Consider the following 19,360-nt stretch of genomic DNA (forward strand, 5'->3'; position numbering starts at 1 on the left):
TCATCACCTCAACCTCTCCTCCACTAATCCCACCTCACCCCAAAGAGTTCCCCTTTAACTTTTCTATTTCTGTAAATGGTGTCACAATTCTCCCAATTCTTTAGGTTTCAGAACTGGAAAAAATTATGTGTTTTTTAATTTCTCTGGCCACTTGCCCTCTACACATAGTCATTTTAGTCAATTATTGATTTTTCTTTCAAAGTTTCTCTCTTTGTTCACATTTTTGGTGGATGATTGTCGGTAGCTATTAAGAATTTTGGTGTGCATATTCTTGGACTCAAGAATTATATTTAAAAGAATTCATATACAGATTTACTTGAACAGCTGGGAAAAGACACATACAGGTATGCTTATTTCAACATTGTTGAAATAGGAAAATTTGAAAACAAACTAAATGTCTACCACTTGATGACTGGTATTATATGTACCAATATGATAAGGTATCTATTCTCGTACATGAAAAAGCAAGACTAAATTTATACTGTTACTACATTTTGTAAAACAATAAAAGGATGCACATACACACACCCATACTTGTATATGCATAAGCACTTTTTGTAACTTACTTTTCTCCATTTAAAAAATTAAAGTATAATTTACATACAGCAAAATTCACCCTTCTTAGTGTATAGTACTGAGTATTTTGACAAATGCATACAATTGTGTAGTCACCTGACAGTCAAGATATAGAACAGTTTCTGTCACTCCAAAACTCCCCTGTGCCACTTTGTAAGTCCCACCCCAGCCCTCACCCTCAATCCCTGACTTCTATTGCTGTGGTTTTTGTCCCATATAGTTTTCCCTTTACCAGAATGTCATATAAACGGAATCGTATAGTATACAGTCTCGTATAGTATACAAGCATAGCATGTTTAGATGTATCCCTCTTGTTAGGTGTATCAGTCGTTTTTTCCTTCTATTGCTCAGTAGTATTTCATTACATAGATAGACCACAGTTTGTTTATCCATTCTGCAGTTGAGGAACATTTGGGTTATTTCCAGATTTTGGCAATTAATGAATAAAGCCAATATAAACATTCGTACATAGGTGTTTGTGTAAACTTAAGTTTTTGTTTCACTTGGGTGAATCTCTAGGAGAAGGAATGATGGGTCATATTGTAAGTATATGTTTAACTGTATAAGAAGTCACGTTTCTTTCTAAATGCCTGTGCCATTTTGCTTTCCCATGACCAATGTACGCGAGTTCTAGTTGCTCCACCTCCTTGCAGGGACTTGGTATTGTAAGTTTTTTATTTTTATTATTTTAGCCCTTTAAATGAGAAGTGTTTCATTGTAGTTTTAGTTTACATTTTCTTAATGGCTGATATTGAAAACCTTTACCTGTGTTTATTTACATAGGCATTTTTGAGAAATACACACGCACTCACACACTAAATCATGATTATATTCAGTGCCACAGTGGGAAGGATTTGTAGTAGCTGGAGGTGAGAAAAGACTTTTACATTTTACACCCTACTCTTTATATACTAGTTAAATTTTGTCAAGAGCATGTTTATTTGAAATTTTTCTAAACAAGTTAATTTTTAAAAATTTCTCTTCTTTATATAAAACTATCACTGTGTCTTATTAACCCGTTAATGGGGCTTTACATGTAAATTACAAAGATATTTTTCTCCTATATCCTACTGGATGGCCAAATGCTGTACTGTCCAAAGCAGCAGCCACTAGCTCATGTGGCTATTGAGCCCTTTTAATGTGTCCAGTGAGGAGCTGAATTGTTCACTTTAATTAGTAAAAATTATAATAGCCACCTGTGTCTAGTGGCTACCATATTAGACAGAACAACTCTAGAACACTTGTTGCTAGAAATCTGTTTCATCTTCATTCTTTCCCTGTCTGATTGCTGTTTTAGTTTTTCAGCCCTCGCTGAAGGGTGACTGATAAAGATGATTCCTGGAAGTGGTAGTGGAGACTTCTGCTCTGGGAGATGAAGCGAGTGGGGAGGGGGAGGGGAGCACACCTGAACTTTTAAAAGCACACTTAGATGAACACCTTCATCATCACAGAAAGTTCTTCTGGGCAGCACTGCTCTCTAGAGGGTTGCTGAAGTTGTTTGAACATGACAGGTTTGAACTAACGTGCAAAATGAAATTTGCTGTCTGCTTACTTCCAAAGCCAGGAACTGGAAGAGTTATTGAACTGTACTGGCTTCCTGTCTTAAAATACACAGAGCAAATGCTACAATGAATCAGCCATCCTCAAGCAGGCTCAAAACACAGCCTGGTCATCATTGCTCCAGATACCAGGGCAAGATGAGATCTGGGAGCTTGGCACTGGGGCTGGATTTTATGTGGATAGTTGAAAAACTATCTACAGAATGTACTCTTACATAATGAATAAGCTTCCCTCACTGATAAATGCCAATTTTCCAGTGGACCATGGAAAATTGGCTATTTTTTGCTACTCAGTGGGAGGCTGTGGCGCTCTTACTTGTGCTTTAAAGAACCCTGGAAAATGCAAATCTATGTCAGCATTTGCTCCAGTTTGCCACCAGCTCTCTGTCTTTGGGTGGGTGGGAGGACAAAAATCTCTCAATGGACATTTGAAATCAGAGCAAAATAAATGAAAAGCTCATGACACTGGTGTTCTTAGTAAGTTTTTTTTTTTTTTTTTTTTTTTTTTTTTGCGGTACGCAGGCCTCTCACTGTTGTGGCCTCTCCCGTTGTGGAGCACAGGCTCTGGACACGCAGGCTCAGCGGCCGTGGCTCACGGGCCCAGCCACTCTGCGGCATGTGGGATCTTCCCGGGCCAGGGCACGAACCCGTGTCCCCTGAATCGGCAGGCAGACTCTCAACCACTGCGCCACCAGGGAAGCCCTCTTAGTAAGTTTTATTCAGGTTCTGGTTAGACATGATCAAGGAGGTGTTGACTAAACATTTCAGCTGCACAGCTACTTCCTGACATCAGTTGTTTTTAGATTACAAGAGGGTTATGATTATAGTTACTTTTCTTTGCAATCTTTTTTAATGACCACATCAGACTTCAAGAAGAATTCCCAAATACAGGAAAAATCAGACACTAGAATCTTTTCTGAGTTATAGTAGTTAGACTAAAGAAAAATACAGTTATTCGATTTTAAAATGAGTTTTCATGACACTAAAAGAGTTTGATCATGTAGTTGAAAATCTAAATACAAGAAAATACATAAAACAAGAAAAGTTCAAGTACGTGTAATGATTGTAGAAGGCTTCTCAAACATGTTTGAGTGGCAGCACACAACTATTCAGACTTTTCTGTACTTTTTAAAAACTGCGAGCAGGTTGGTCTTATTTTACAGATCTCTTTGGCACTTTTTATGAGGTCGTAGTAAATCATTCGAGACTTGTCTTAAGATCAAGTTTTGTTGAATGAAGAATGAATTTTCATTGCTACATCTGTGAGAAGTAAGAAATTCATCACTTTTTTTTCTGAAGTCAACTTAGAGTTAAGCCCCGCATCTTCTCCTTCTTCCTCATCATGTCAGAAACTGGAACTATAAACTATACTCCATCTGTGCTGTAGAATCCTCCCCCTTCCTGTCTGTCACCCTCTCCCCACAGGCATTTGCAGAGGTTACATTGATTTTACTTCATCCACTATTATTTCATCACCACTGGGAGAAATTCACAAAATTATAGATACTTAGGCAAAAATGCAGAATTTCACCCATTAATGCTTTTATTATCCTTAAAAAATCGAAAATATAGCCCTTCTAGACTCTTTCCATTTAAATTCAGGACTACTTTCAGGGAGACCTGCCACATGGTCATGGGTGGTGGACGTGGAGCTTTTTATCCCAGGCATTGGTTCCACGTCCCCAAGACACCCACAGCCCAGCCAGCCAACCCTGGCACCACGGGCTGGTCCTAGTTCTGGCTTTGTCCGTTCTCTCTGCCCTGTACAGAGCCCCATGCCTTTCCTGCTACCTCTTCCAGGCCTCCCTCCATCCTCCATGCATGCACTGCCAGATGGATCTACGAGCATCTTCGCCTTTCTCCTCTCTGTCACACACCTCCAGTGTCTCCAGCTTCCAACCCTATTGATTCTTGAAAAGTAGAAGCATGGACAAAGAGCCAGCACTGAGCAAGGCCGCAGCTCCTCAGTCAGAGCCTCCTCCCTTCCTCCCACCACTGGTCCACTATTCACTATTAACAGGTTCAGCAGGACCCAGAGAATTTCTAAAATGGCAGAAAGTGAACAAAGTTATATTCTCTCTATATCATATAAAACCTGGTGGCCAGTGGTCCATGTGAGATATTCAAAAGGCCAGTTATGCAAAAGCTAAAAGAATAATAACAACAAAAAGCTGAGTCTTTACTGTAGCTTCAGGGAGCACTGGTGGATGCAGGCAGAGGTACACCACCAGAAGCCCCGATGGTATAAGCAGAAGTGTGCATGTTGACTGTCTTTCCTTAAATCAGGAGTTTCCCTCTGTGTGATCAAGTTCTTGTGTTGGCAGCTGAGAAAGCCACTGACAGCTGGGGAGTTATTTTCTCCTTTGGTCACAAGATGATGGAGATAATCTAGGGTGGGAAGTGTGGGGGAGAGAAGGAGGAGACAAATGCTGGCTCCTCTGACCAGAATTGGTAAGAAGGCTCATAGATCTTCCTTTCATGTAGATCAGCCTCCTAAATAACTCCTGAGTCTACCCCTTACATTTGCTGAGAAGCAACCGGATCACATCAGCAAAACTCTTGAGGTGTCGTAAAGAAGGATCAAGGTTTTAAATCAGCCTCTTTTTCTTGTCTTTTCTTTTCTGTTTTTGGATCATTACAAAGTACTTAATCTGGATTGTGTTGTTTCCAAAAAATGGAGGAATCCACAAAACTCAATAGAATACTATTTTCCAAGTGTGAGATCTAGCCGGGAAAATTATTTGAAGTTAATCCTTCCTGTTTTGTTGATGACTCTTGACCTAAAACAGGCAGAAACTTGGATAACTAGAGTTGTCCATTGTAAAATGTTTTTAGATGCCCTGACTAGGAATATACCTGATTAGACGGAGTTATTGTTTTGGAATTTTCCACTTGCTGTCTTAGTGATTCCATGAAATTGCAGGTCAACCCACTTTTTATTTCATATGTATTAAACATACTCTGTATTTAATACATGCTAAGTATTTAATATATATGTACAACATTAAATTCATAATAGACCGCTGATTGTTATATTTACTGTTTAAAATTATTTTGAACAGTGAAAGTTTCTTCTAGACAATGCATATTTTCTAGGTTGTTCTCTAACTGAACATTATGTGTCAAACATTCAGTTCAACCAATATCAGTTGAGAGCCTTCTGTGCGCCAGGTGGGTGGTGGATGGATATTGTGGCATTTCCATCACTTAAAAGAGCGTTGTTAATTCTGGGTAAGTTCTAGGTAGACTTCTCCACATCCTTCAGTCTTTCCTTCTTCCCCACCATTAGCTGTTCCACCTTACAGCAATATTATATATTACTTTTGCTGTGATCAAATGAGACAGGCAAGTGTGTTCCCCTTAATAAACATAATCTTAGTTTTTAAACTGAAATCTAATTCTCTATTTTAGCTATACATTTTGACTTCGCTTTTAACCTACAGCGACAAAGTATATCACATAGAAAACATGAAAAGAAATGAAAGAACATACAAATACTAGTGTGTCATGTTAGGATGAAATGATTATTTTTGTTCTATATTTTCATTATTGTTTGTTTGTTTGTTTTGCCCATACCACATGGCTTGTGGGATCTTAGATCCCCGAGCAGGGATTAAGCCTGGGCCCACGGCAGTGAAAGCACCGAGTTTTAACCACTGGACTGCCAGGGAATTCCCTATTTTCATTAGTTTTAAGATATTCCATTCAAATGAAAGATAAATAAGTTTGCCTTATTACTAATAAACCCTTGTCTAACCATTGGTTTCAGGCAACTCAGCTTCTCGAGCCTTCTTTACACTCAGAAGAATTAAATACCGAGTTGGCCCTTTTCTCTATACTCTTTCTGGATTCATATTGATACCACTAGGTCTCTTAAATTCTCTTGGATAATCTTTCTCCCTTAGACTGTCTCCAAACTTTGAATCTGGCTGTTATTAATTCTGTTTTTATTAATATGGCTGATTATTATAATTATTGGTTAATTTTAACTAATTATAATTAATCCTATTACTTCTCATTAATTTTGTTTTCAAAGTCATCTTATTTCTTCCCAATAATTAGAATTTTAAAAATATATATTAAACACCATGGGCAATGGTTTTATTTTCTGTACTATTTCAGACACACTTGTCTCTTTCTCTGAGCTCTGACTTTAAATCTGGATTTGTTTCAGTAAGCAAACCAATGGAAACTACTTACCATTGATTGCATGTCATGTTCTCCTTGGTTAGGGCCACTGTGTACAGCTGGGCAGGTGTCCCCGGCACAAGGGCACCTGGCCAACAGGTGAATGGAGGCTCTTTGTCAACATATGCCAAGAGGAAGAGACTATGGAGACTGATGAATTCATAAAAGTGCTAACAAAAGATCAAGATAAAAAAAATAAATTACATGGGACTGAGTGAACTGATGAGGATGATAATAATTTTTGTGACTTTCTGTTTGAATAAAAAAGAAAGACTATGGGCAGCACTTTCTTTAGCGTTACATAATGACATAAAGTAAATTTGGACTATGTATGGTCCTGCCTTGAGGCATTTAAATATAGACAGGGGAGACTTGGAAAGCAGAAAACGGGGGAAAAATTTAAGAGTAATTTCTTTATATTGATATTTTAATGAATAAACAGTGTATTTATTCAAATTCCAAGGGATTCAATGACAGAAGAGATAAATGTGGACTGGAGTATTTAGGTATAGCTCCAACAAATCAGTGGAATATAAAAATAATCCTTAGGTTTAAGACCAGCAGTCTTATCTATTTCTAATGACATAAAATTTTCATGCAGGGACAGTCTTATCCACAAAGTGGATTATTAGAGACATGCCCGGTGGCCTGAGTGGTGTCCACTAGCCCTTGTCATCTTCTCAAATGCCTCTGAACCTTACCCCATCCCCCCCCCCTCGGTGCCTGGGATTAGTGAATTATTCCTTTGAGTTAAAGTATGACCATCACAAGATGCCCTTTAAAAAGAGAAGATATTCCCAAAAGATTGAACATACCAAACATGATCTGCCTGGATAATTCTGTTCAGCAAGGCTGATCGCACCTCTGTTCTGAAGAACCAAAGCCTCTGTTCACCTGAGCCTGAGATTCTGTCTTTGCGGAGGGACTTGGAAAGAAAAAGCAGGAAGGAACCAGTTCTCTGTTTTGCACTTCCATAAAATCATTGATATCTCGGTCAATATTTCGACATAGATGACTCCAAAAAAATAAGATAAAAGCTGTGGATCATCTCCTCAAATAAATGCACAAAGACTAAAACATAACACACGATTCATGGAACTCACAGACTCCTGAAGCCTGTCTAGGAATCTCAGGTTAAGAATTCACTGAACAAATAAAAAGTGTCATTTTTAGTGTCTGCAGTGCTAGGGAACCTGGCATTGCTCACCTTTGCTTTCTTCCCTTTACAGTTCATCCACTCACCTTCCGTGCTCATCTTTCCCAACCCCCCACCCCCACTCCCATTTGTGGGTGGACTGAATTATCAAAATAATGACTGAGAATCCTCACCTTGGGAAAAAGAGGGCTGTGTGCTGCTACCTCCAATTTGTTTCCATGTGCCAGAACTATGTAACCAAGAACAAGGTGTAGCCAAAGGAGGCTGGGCCCATGTGCGGTGGTGGAGGAGAAGTGGGCAGTGGAGGTGGTGTTGCAAAGGTTATATGATGTGGCCCGCTCTGCCGTACTTTGTAGCTGTCCCATCCAGTGAAAGCTCAGTATAATTCCTCCACATCAGGGACAATCAGACCACAAAGTGTAGCCATCAAAGAATCCTCTCTCTTATAGATGCTGGGTCAGGACATACGGAAGTAAATCAGATAGAAATCTTTACTAAGGACCTTCACATGACAAAAGTTTGGAATATTTTAAATTTGTTTTTAGAGTCTTTGACTTCTCGAGCACAAGCTTCCAATGAAGAGGAAGAGGGTCAGGATGCAAGAGCTGAGCTACCCCGGTTCCCTCTTTAAGAAGAAAGAATATAAAGGCCTCATTCACATGGTAAGTGCTCAGTAAGTTTTATCTATGATTATTATGCTCTGTTTGCTGAGTGTGGTATTCTCAGCATCCACAATGTGTGTATCAACTGCTGATAAAATTACCATTGATAACTTCCCACTTGGGAATTATTGAAATGAAATGCCAACTCTCATGGGACATTGGTAACGTGTTCTTCAAAACTTTAACTCCTGAGAAGGCATGTTTGTGGAGGCATGTCATCATTCTCCTTTCCTCCTCATTGGCTGGGAAAAGCTCCCAAAAAAGGACACTGTGTTCATTGGCTGTTGCTGGTATGGTCTCTTACTGGAAAAGGTGAAAGGGGATTCAGGTAAAACAGCAAGGGGACTATAGTCTGGTCTCACTATCTCAGCAGTCATGAGGGTAGAATACGCTTCACAGAGACCTGGGGCCCTAGCATAACTTCATTTAGGGCACAACTGAGAATCCAGGGACCCATTCTCTCTCCTTGCACCTCTTTGAGAAGCATGAACACTGCTTAGGAAGTGGGTATATTTGCATTCGTTTGTTTCCATCCAATACATCCCTTTGGGGGAGAATTCTTCAGCAAGCCAGCTCAGAGATGGTTAGCCGCCTGCATGTCAGACTGCTCCACAGGTGCCCTTGAACCTCAGGAGCAGATTCTGGGAGAGGATCATGGAAGTCTGGATTTCACTTGATTCTTGTAGAAGCTTTATAGACTGTGAATTTCAAGGTCCTGAGTCACCTACTCTGTGTTGAGGTCCTAGCAAAGCCCCTTCATATAAAATTGTCAATTTAAAAGTTTTACACTATATAAAGAAAGGCAGAACAGCACAACCATTCCAAAGATGGCCCCCCCCTCTCCCCCATGTGTCTATTGTGTTACCAGCTTTCTGGTACAGCCTGGCTGGTGGCAACTGGAATGTTATCCAGAGGGACAAAATCAATGGGGAGGAGTCGTCTCAGATGCAATGTAGAGGACCAAGGTGGAATAAGACGAGAATACTCTTAGTTTTGGCAACGAAGGGGACATTAGTTCAAATTAAGTGTAAGGAAAAGGTATAGAAGTTAACATAGCACCAGCCTCCTTGTACAACAGATAATGAGATAGTCTGTTAAGGAGAAAGGCAAGGGTTTGGGTGGGAATATCAAGGTCAGAAAAGATTTAGAAGAGCCCAGCATCTGTCCACTTCTTTCCAACTCCACCACCTTCAGAACTAATCCTGTAAAAGAAAAATGTATCAATAAATATGTACTCAATGACTTTTCTCTGTGTCAGCCTCCAGAAAATAGTCTTGAACCTTTAAACAGACATTATCTTTGCTTTCTTGGAACTTTCAGGTCTAGTTGGAAAATATGGACAATAAATGTTAGAGAGTTGTGAGAAAGAAGAGTTCACTGGCGGGGGTAGCCCTATTGGGCATGCGTCACATAGCAGACGGGTGCTGTGTGAGATGGAATTAGTTAAGGGAAGAATTCAGGCACCGGCTTAAGACTCAAGAGGCTTAAGACCCTCCAAACTAGTGAATTATTTGTTAGAGAATTTCCCTGTCTCCTATCTTTTTCCAATCCTAGACAACATCACCAAATTAACTGTTGTTATCATGATTCTGCTTCAAAACTGTCAACAATCCCCCAGTGCCTGCCCCTTAGGGTTCAAACAACTTAGGCTAAGATTGAAGGCCTCCATCTGCTGGGACCTATCCTTTCTTCCCAGATCTGGGTCGCACAGCTCTCCATTCCAGCAAAGCTCACCCACTGTCCTTCATTCATGTTCCATCCTTTATCACCTCTCCATCTTTATCCCTGCTGTCCTTTCATCTTGAGTGCCCTTCCCCCACTGCCCATTCTTATTGTCATTTCTGCTTGAAGACTCAACTCTTACTTCCACCAGGATGCATTCTCTGGTCCCCAGCACTAGAAGCAACCTGCCTCTTCTGCACATCCACAAACTTTGTTCATATTTCTCTTAGGACATGTTTTATATAGTCTTTCTTACACTGTAGTTATTTTTATACTCTCTTCATCATCTTACTATCTTATAAACCTAAGGGGAGGATTTGTGCCTCATTCACCTTTATACTCCATAATACTTTATACTCCAGTGCAAAATACACTTAGCTGAAAGAAATGCTCTATTAATGATTGCTGAAGTTAATGCTAGAGAAAAATAAGTCATGTTAGACTGGATGCTTGAAAGTTTCCTTTGAACCTGTAAAAATTGGTTCTTAAGGATATATTATTTTTGGCATCCCTGGAACATAAATGTATATATATAATTTCATTCATTCATTCTTCAGTATAAATGTATTAATTACCTACCAAATGCAAGACATGTGCATGATAGGGACAGCACTGGCCCTGGATATTTGCAGTGTATGCATTCATTTAGCAGTGTTATCAATGACATAAGCAATGTCATTTTGTTTCCCTTTTTTCCAGACAAAGGGGAGCAAAGAGGCACTCCTTATCACCACTGTTGGACAAGAGCAATGTGTGATAGGAAAAACCTTCATTCAAGTTGTGACCTGTGGTGTTAGAATAAGCCTTGTAATGCACAGAACCAAATTACATGCAATTTAAACACTGACAGAGAATATTGGCTTTTTAGATACCCATCCTAGTGTTTGTTTGGAAATATTGCTTTAAGAAGTATCGATTACACCCACCCCTTCTCTCTTCTCTGTAATTATTTTCCTAGCATTCATTCAATGAAGAGCTTTAAGTCTACTTTTTCAGATGGAAATAAACTAATGAAAATTGAAAATCAGTGTTTTCCTTCTAACAGTGTTAACAAAAAAGTAAAAAATCTCCAATTTTGTAATTACAGTCAACTTATAAATAGGAATGGCCACAAATACGCACAATAAAAATAATTGGTTTGGGGTACATTTATTTTTAAACAATTAGGCAATTCTTTAAAAAGATGTATGTAAAGTGCATTTTAAAATATATTTTTAAAATGTCGTTACAAAATATGAGTGCATCTCAGCTTGATGTCTAGCTAAAGCGTTGCTTGTCCCCCTCCCTCTCCAGCCAGGACCTTTATCCCTATCCTGGGGTTGGGGAACACACAGGCCCGTCTCTTGCTTCTTAAGGACCCATCATTTCTCTGCACAAGTGTTTGAGGATCCAATCTGTGGCTCTTTCAGCCAGGAGCCTCCCGGATCTTTCCAGACTTCTTTGCAATGCCGCCTGATGCAGCGAATTCATTTCTTTCAGAGCCTGCCGCCCTCTGCCTTCCTCATCTCCCTCTCTTTTCTCCCACGGCCCATCTGCCCCTCCTTTCCTCCATTCCCCTCTCCGCTCCCCTTTATTTCCACTCCCCACCCGCAGAGCTTGGCTCTCCTCCCTTCCTCCCTCTCCCTCTCTCTCCCCCTCGGCTTGTCTGTATTTGGAGCTCCCGGAAGCCGCCGGCCACTCTCCCCAGGAGCGGCGTGACTGACACCGACTCCTACTCAGGGGGGAGGAGGAGGGGAGGAGGGCAGGCGGGAGGAGGGCGCGAGGGGCCGAGCAACGGATCGGCATCGCCCAGGACCAGACCGCAGGACCCCCAAACAGGTAATCCGGAGCAGCCGGGCCGGGAGGGGCCGGCGGGCAGGTGCGGGGGGCGCTCCGCGGCCGCGCTCGGAAGTTGCGCTCAATGGGTGGGGTGAAGAGGGGCCGGGGCGGGCGGCGCGCGAGGAATAAAGACCGGGCTGGTGCCTGAGGGGCCAGGATGTCGGGGACGCGGGCGAACGCGGGGCCTGGGTGCCGGGGACCCGGGCGCGGGCGTGCGGGCGCGGGCGGGCGCCCCATCTGGGTCAGCGCAGCGGCGCTCCCTGCCCCCGCCGCCTGCCCCGGCGCGCGCTGGCCTGCCCAGAAGGCGGTGCGGCCGCGGAGCGGGCTTGGGGCTGGACGGATGGCCAAGGCCTTGCAGCCACGCTCCAGGCTGGTCTAACTTTGGGGCTTCTCGCCAGTTTGGCTCTGAGCCTCAGAGGGGTGCAGGGTCGTTGGGGGTAGGGCTGTCATCGGACTGAATTTGACCCTAGCCAGGAAGTGCTGGAAAGGAACGGACCTGGCTTCTCTGCAGAAACTGACTTGAGGCCATGAGTCACTTTAAAAAAATGCGAAGGCCACTGAGGCATTGAGGGACAGCTCCGAAGAGGTCACCTCACAGCTGGGTCTCTGTCTCCTTTGGGTAGAGTGTTGTTTGTGGAAGTAGCCTCGGTGTCATCACTTTGGGGACTAATAATCACATATGCAAACGGCCTTGCCTTCATTGCCATCAGAGTGGTATCCGGCAACACAGATAGGTTTGCAAGTTTCAGCGATATTTGAATTGGTGCGTTCTCTAAAATGAGTGAATATGGGTGACTACATTTAGTGTATTGAACTAGGATTAGGTCCAAACGGCCAAAGCGGAGATGAACACAGCAAAAAGGATCAAGAAGCTTTGATTATGTGGTCATGGGAATGCAGAAGTTATGGGACTTAAACCACCAAAGTTTACCAGAATTGTTTGCAGAGTACTATTTCTTTACTGCTTATATAAGACTTCTTTTTTATTTAAGGAACATAGCTTAGAATTCTTGGTAAAATGTCTAAGACCCCTTAATGTAAGATTCAACTGTGGAGTGATCTTTGGGGAAATTGTTCTTATAGTTACTAGAGTCTAATTAGACTGTAAGCCTCTTGAGGGCAAGGATGGGGTTTTGGGTAGTTTTTACTGCACCAAGAAGTATTTGACTCACAGCATGCAATGAGCAGGCAATAAAAGTTTGTTAAAATGATTTACCCAATAGTTTGAGTGTGGCTGGATCGTGACTTTTTGAAGATACCACATTATTTTACAAGGAAAGACTACTCTACAATTCCCAAATGTAAAAATCCTTAATAAAATTAGAATCGAAGTACTATATAAATATTTATTAAAGTTAAAGAGAAAAAATTGAGAAATCAAGAGGGTGACTGTCAAGGTGGTCTTGGCTAGTAGGAAATAGATTTTTTGCTACTCATTGTAGAAGTGAGAAGTAATTTAACTTGTTGATACAGTAAGGTTTGGCAAACTTTTTGAGTAAAAGGCTGGATAGTAAACTTGTAGGTTTTCTTGGCTATGTGGTCTCTTTAGTAACTTCTCATCTGTGCTGTTGTAGCTTAAAAGCAGCCATAGACAATACCTAAAGGAATGGTGTGGCTGTATTTCACTTTATTCATGGACACTGAAATTTGAAGTTCGTATAATTTTCACCAGTAATGAAGTAGTCTTCTTTTTTTTCAGGCATTAAAAAATGTAAAATTCATTTTTAGCTTGGGAGAGGAGGGGGAGACACAAAAACAGGAGGGGAAAGGGGGCAGGTTTGTCCTGTTGTTAGTAGTTTGCTACTCCCCCCTACCATGTGGTAGAGTTTGGAGAGGAACCTTTTGAGAGAATTAATGGGCCAGATTCTCCGGGTGCCTAAGTCATACCCAGGCATTAAGTTAATGCCTTCAAGAGTAGCATTAACTTATTTTGAGCATTACAGCATTTTGTTTTGTGTTAAATATTTCCTAACAGACATCTTTATGCATGAGGTTTTATTTATTAACGTCTTTATTGGAGTATATTTGCTTCACAATGGTGTGTTAGTTTCTGCTTTATAACAAAATGAATCAGTTATACATATACACATGTTCCCATTTCTCTTCCCTCCTGCATCTCCCTCCCTCCCACCTTCCTTATCCCACCCCTCTAGGCGGTCACAAACCACCTAGCTGATCTCCCTGTGCTACGTGGCTACTTCCTACTAGCTATCCACTTTACGCTTGGTAGTGTATATATGTCCATGCCACTCTCTCACCTTGTCACAGCCTACCCCTCCCCGTATCCTCAAGTCCATGCTCTAGTAGGTCTGTGTCTTTATTCCTGTCTTACCCCTAGGTTCTTCATGACCTTTTTTTTCTTAGATTCCATATATATGTGTTAGCATATGGTATTTGTTTTTCTCTTTCTGACTTACTTCACTCTGTATGACAGACTCTAGGTCCATCCACCTCACCACAAATAACTCAATTTCATTTCTTTTTATGGCTGAGTAATATTCCATTGTATATATGTGCCACATCTTCTTTATCCATTCATCTGTTGATGGACACTTAGGTTGCTTCCATGTCCTGGCTATTGTAAATAGAGCTGCAGTGAACATTGTGGTACATGACTCTTTTTGAATTGTGGTTTTCTCAGGGTATATGCCCAGTAGTGGGATTGCTGGGTCGTATGGTAGTTCTATTTGTAGTTTTTTAAGGAACCTCCATACTGTTCTCCATAGTGGCTGTATCAATTTACATTCCCACCAACAGTGCAAGAGGGTTGCCTTTTCTCCACAACCTCTCCAGCATTTATTGTTTCTAGATTTTTTGATGATGGCCATTCTGACCGGTGTGAGATGGTATCTCATTGTAGTTTTGATTTGCATTTCTCTAATGATTAATGATATTGAGCATTCTTTCATGTGTTTGTTGGCAATCTGTATATCTTCTTTGGAGAAATGTCTATTTAGGTCTTCTGCCCATTTTTGCATTGGGTTTTTTGTTTTTTTGATACTGAGCTGCATGAGCTGCTTGTAAATTTTGGAGATTAATCCGTTGTCCGTTGCTTCATATGCAAATATTTTCTCCCATTCTGAGGGTTGTCTTTTTGTCTTGTTTATGGTTTCCTTGGCTGTGCAAAAGCTTTTAAGTTTCATTAGGTCCCATTTGTCTATTTTTGTTTTTATTTCCATTTCTCTAGGAGGTGGGTCAAAAAGGATCTTGCTGTGATTTATGTCATAGAGTGTTCTGCCTATGTTTTCCTCTAAGAGTTTGATAGTGTCTGGCCTTACATTTAGGTCTTTAATCCATTTTTAGTTTATTTTTGTGTATGGTGTTAGGGAATGTTCTAATTTCATACTTTTACATGTACCTGTCCAGTTTTCCCAGCACCACTTATTGAAGAGGCTGTCTTTTCTCCACTGTATATTCTTGCCTCCTTTATCAAAGATAAGGTGACCATATGTGCGTGGGTTTATCTCTGAGCTTTCTATCGTGTTCCATTGATCTATATTTCTGTTTTTGTGCCAGTACCATACTCTCTTGATTACTGTAGCTATGTAATACAGTCTAAAGTCAGGGAGCCTGATTCCTCCAGCTCCATTTTTCATTCTCAAGATTGCTTTGGCTGTTCAGGGTCTTTTGTGTTTCCATACAAATTGTGAACTTTTTTGTTCTAGTTCTGTGAAAAATGCCAGTGGTAGTTTGACAGGGATTGCATTGAATCTGTAGATTGCTTTGGGTAGTAGAGTCATTTTCACAGTGTTGATTCTTCCAATCCAAGAACATGGTATATCTCTCCATCTATTTGTATCATCTTTAATTTCTTTCATCAGTGTCTTATAATTTTCTGCATATGGGTCTTTTGTCTCCTTATGTAGGTTTATTCCTGAATATTTTATTCTTTTTGTTGCAGTGGTAAATGGGAGTGTTTTCTTAATTTCACTTTCAGATTTTTCATCATTAGTATATAAGAATGCCAGAGATTTCTGTGCATTAATTTTGTATCCTGCTACTTTACCAAATTCATCAATTAGCTCTAGTAGTTTTCTGGTAGCATGTTTAGGATTCTGTATGTATAGTATCATGTCATCTGTGAACAGTGACAGCTTTACTTCTTTTCCGATTTGGATACCGTTTATTTCTTTTTCTTCTCTGATTGCCATGGCTAGAACTTCCAAAACTGTGTTGAATAAGAATGGTGACAGTGGGCAACCTTGTCTTGTTCCTGATCTTAGTGGAAATGGTTTCAGTTTTTAACCATTGAGGACGATGTTGGCTTTGGGTTTGTCATATATGGCCTTTATTATGTTGAGGAAAGTTCCCTCTATGCCTACTTTCTGGAGGGTTTTTATCATAAGTGGGTGTTGAATTTTGTCGAAAGCTTTCTCTGCATCTATTGAGATGATCATATGGTTTTTCTCCTTAAATTTGTTAATATGGTGTATCACGTTGATTGATTTGCATATATTGAAGAATCCTTGCATTCCTGGAATAAACCCCACTTGATCATGGTGTATGATCCATTTAATGTGCTGTTGGATTCTGTTTGCTAGTATTTTGTTGAGGATTTTTGCATCTATGTTCATCAGTGATATTGGCCTGTAGTTCTCTTTCTTTGTGACATCTTTGTCTGGTTTTGGTATCAGGATGATACTAACCTTGTAGAATGAGTTTGGGAGTGTTCCTCCCTCTGCTATATTTTGGAAGAGTTTGAGAAGGATAGGTGTTAGCTCTTCTCTAAATGTTTGATAGAATTCACCTGTGAAGCCATCTGGTCCTGGACTTTTGTTTGTTGGAAGATTTTTAATCACAGTTTCAATTTCAGTGCTTGTGATTGGTCTGTTCACATTTTCTATTTCTTCCTGGTTCAGTCTCGGCAGGCTGTGTATTTCTAAGAATTTGTCCATTTCTTCCAGGTTGTCCATTTTATTGGCATAGAGTTGCTTTTAGTAATCTCTGATGATCTTTTGTATTTCTACAGTGTCAGCTGTTACTTCTCCTTTCTCATTTCTAATTCTATTGATTTGAGTCTTCTCCCATTTTTTCTTGATGAGTCTGGCTAATGGTTTATCAAATTTGTTTATCTTCTTAAAGAACCAGCTTTTAGTTTTATTGATTTTTGCTATCATTTCCTTCATTTCTTTTTCATTTATTTCTGATCTGATCTCTAGGATTTCTTTCCTTCTGCTAACTTTGGGTGTTTTTGTTCTTCTTTCTCTAATTGCTTTAGGTGCAAAGTTAGGTTGTTTATTTGAGATGTTTCCTGTTTCTCAAGGTAGGATTGTATTGCTATAAACTTCCCTCTTAGAACTGCTTTTGCTGCATCCCGTAGGTTTGGGGTCGTCGTGTCTCCATTGTCATTTGTTTCTAGGTATTTTTTAATTTCCTCTTTGATTTCTTCAGTGATCACTTCATTATTAAGTAGTGTATTGTTTAGCCTCCATGTATTTGTATTTTTTACAGATCTTTTCCTGTAATTGATATATGGTCTCATAGCATTGTGGTCAGGAAAGATACTTGATACGATTTCAATTTTCTTAAATTTACCAAGGCTAGATTTGTGACCCAAGATATGATCTGTCCTGGAGAATGTTCCATGAGCACTTGAGGAAAATGTGTATTCTGTTGTTTTTTGGATGGAATGTCCTATAAATATCAATTAAGTCCATCTTGTTTAATATATCATTTAAAGCTTGTGTTTCCTTTTTTATTTTCATTTTGGATGATCTGTCCATTGGTGAAAGTGGGGTGTTAAAGTCCCCTACTATGATTGTGTTACTGTCGATTTCCTCTTTTATGGCTGTTAGTATTTGCCTTATGTATTGAGGTGGTCCTATGTTGGGTGCATAAATATTTACAATTGTTATATCTTCTTCTTGAATTGATCCCTTGATCATTATGTAGTGTCCTTCTTTTTCTCTTGTAATAGTCTTTATTTTAAAGTCTGTTTTGTCTGATACGAGAATTGCTACTCCAGCTTTCTTCTGATTGCCATTTGCATGGAATTTCTTTTTCCATCCCCTGACTTTCAGTCTGTATGCGTCCCTAGGTCTGAAGTGGGTATCTTCTTAATTGTTTTGGGTTTGTTATTGTAAGTCTTTTCCTTCTCTTGTGTTTCTTGCCTAGAGAAGTTCCTTTAGCATTTGTTGTAAAGCTGGTTTGGTGGTGCTGAACTCTCTCAGCTTTTGCTTGTCTGTAAAGGTTTTAATTTCTCCATCAAATCTGAATGAGATCCTTGCTGGGTAGAGTAATCTTGGTTGTAGGTTTTTCTCCTTCATCACTTTAAATATGTCCTGCCACTCCCTTCTGGCTTGCAGAGTTTCTGCTGAAAGATCAGCTGTTAACCTTATGGGGATTCCTTTGTGTGTTATTTGTTGTTTTTCCCTTGCTGCTTTTAATTTGTTTTCTTTGTATTTAATTTTTGATAGTTTGATTAATATGTGTCTTGGTGTGTTTCTCCTTGGATTTATCCTGTATGGGACTCTCTGTGCTTTTTGGACTTGATTAACTATTTCCTTTCCCATATTAGGGAAGTTTTCAACTATAATCTCTTCAAATGTTTTCTCAGTCCCTTTCTTTTTCTCTTCTTCTTCTTGGACCCATATAATTCGAATGTTGGTGCATTTAATGTTGTCCCAGAGGTCTCTGAGAGTGTTCTCAGTTCTTTTCGTTCTTTTTTCTTTATTCTGCTCTGCAGTAGTTATTTCCACTATTTTATCTTCCAGGTCACTTATCTGTTCTTCTGCCTCAGTTATTCTGCTATTTATCCCTTCTAGAGTATTTTTAATTTCATTTATTGTGTTGTTCATCATTGCTTGTTTCCTCTTTAGTTCTTCTAGGTCCTTGTTAAATGTTTCTTGCATTTTCTCTATTCTATTTCCAGATTTTGGATCATCTTTACTATCATTATTCTGAATTCTTTTTCAGGTAGACTGCCTATTTCCTCTTCATTTGTTAGGTCTGGTGGGTTTTTGCCTTGCTCCTTCATGTGCTGTGTGTTTTTCTGTCTTTTCATTTTGCTTATCTTACTGTCTTTAGCGTCTCCTTTTTGCAGGCTGCACGTTCGTGGTTCCCGTTGATTCTGGTGTCTGTCCCCAGTGGCTAAGGTTGGTTCAGTGGGTTGTGTAGGTTTCCTGGTGGAGTGGGCTAGTGCCTGTGTTCTGGTGGATGAGGCGGGTGGATATTGTCTTTCTGGTGGGCAGGTCCACGTCTGGTGGTGTGTTTTGGGGTGTCTGTGGCCTTATTATGATTTTAGGCAGCCTCTTTGCTAATGGGTGAGGTTGTGTTCCTGTCTTGCTAGTTGTTTGGCATAGGGTGTGCAGCACTGTAGCTTGCTGTAGTTGAGTGAAGCTAGGTCTTGGTGTTGAGATGGAGATCTCTGGGAGATTTTCGCCATTTGATATTATGTGGAGCTGGGAGGTCTCTTGTGGACCAGTGTCCTGAAGTTGGCTCTCCCACCTCAGTGGCACAGCCCTGATGCCTGGCTGGAGCGCCAAGAGTCTGTCCGACACACAGCTCAGATGTGTAGCACAGGGAACTCTACTCAGTACTCTGTAATGACCTACAAAGGAACAGGATAAGAATTCTCTTCAGAAACCCTGCTAGTGTTGGAGGGTCTCCTGCAGAGGTGGGGGGCAGCTCAGGCTCACCATGAGGACAAGGACACTGGCAGCACGAGGTTTTATTTTTAA

At 40.4% G+C, this 19,360-nt stretch overlaps 1 protein-coding gene, 1 long non-coding RNA gene and 1 pseudogene across 4 annotated transcripts in view; all 3 read left to right on the forward strand.

The window, feature by feature from the left end:
• LOC141275675 (uncharacterized) overlaps positions 1-10,693 on the forward strand; it is a 32,114-nt gene extending 21,421 nt beyond the window's left edge. Inside the window, exons 2-3 of the long non-coding RNA XR_012334217.1 lie at positions 8,025-8,141; positions 10,563-10,693. This is a non-coding gene — a long non-coding RNA (uncharacterized lncRNA). The remainder of the gene's footprint in view (positions 1-8,024; positions 8,142-10,562) is intronic.
• LOC109551476 (S-formylglutathione hydrolase pseudogene) lies at positions 1,399-4,050 on the forward strand (annotated as a pseudogene).
• An 858-nt stretch (positions 10,694-11,551) lies between the features above and the next one.
• CAP2 (cyclase associated actin cytoskeleton regulatory protein 2) overlaps positions 11,552-19,360 on the forward strand; it is a 137,982-nt gene continuing 130,173 nt past the window's right edge. For all 3 annotated transcript variants that reach the window (XM_019945238.2, XM_033863868.2, XM_033863869.2), the window contains exon 1: positions 11,552-11,681. The gene's annotated coding sequence lies outside the window, so the exon portion shown is untranslated. The remainder of the gene's footprint in view (positions 11,682-19,360) is intronic.

Source organism: Tursiops truncatus, chromosome 10 (genome assembly GCF_011762595.2).
Source record: "Tursiops truncatus isolate mTurTru1 chromosome 10, mTurTru1.mat.Y, whole genome shotgun sequence".
Taxonomy (NCBI): domain Eukaryota; kingdom Metazoa; phylum Chordata; class Mammalia; order Artiodactyla; family Delphinidae; genus Tursiops; species Tursiops truncatus.